Source organism: Melanotaenia boesemani, chromosome 8 (genome assembly GCF_017639745.1).
Source record: "Melanotaenia boesemani isolate fMelBoe1 chromosome 8, fMelBoe1.pri, whole genome shotgun sequence".
Lineage (NCBI taxonomy): Eukaryota > Metazoa > Chordata > Actinopteri > Atheriniformes > Melanotaeniidae > Melanotaenia > Melanotaenia boesemani.
In genome coordinates this window covers 17,110,984-17,111,236 of record NC_055689.1, presented here as the reverse complement: position 1 = coordinate 17,111,236, position 253 = coordinate 17,110,984, and positions in this window count along the sequence as shown.

Genomic DNA, 253 nt, shown 5'->3' with positions numbered 1-253 from the left:
GACGTAGGCTTTGCGTTGTTCACTTGTTCCCAATGGATTTACGAAAAAAAAAAAAAAAAACCAACTCCTGACTCTCGTGCTCCAACATCTGTGCAGCTCTGGTCGCCTTATCTGTCAGCTCCGCATTACCTCACTCGTGGCCGGCCTGCGACTTACCCCTGCAGTTTAACTTTGGCGTGCTTGCTCCTGTCCTCCCCCCTCCACCCCAATCTCTCCCTTCTCCTCTCAGTTCCTGCTATTACGTCCGCTGCTG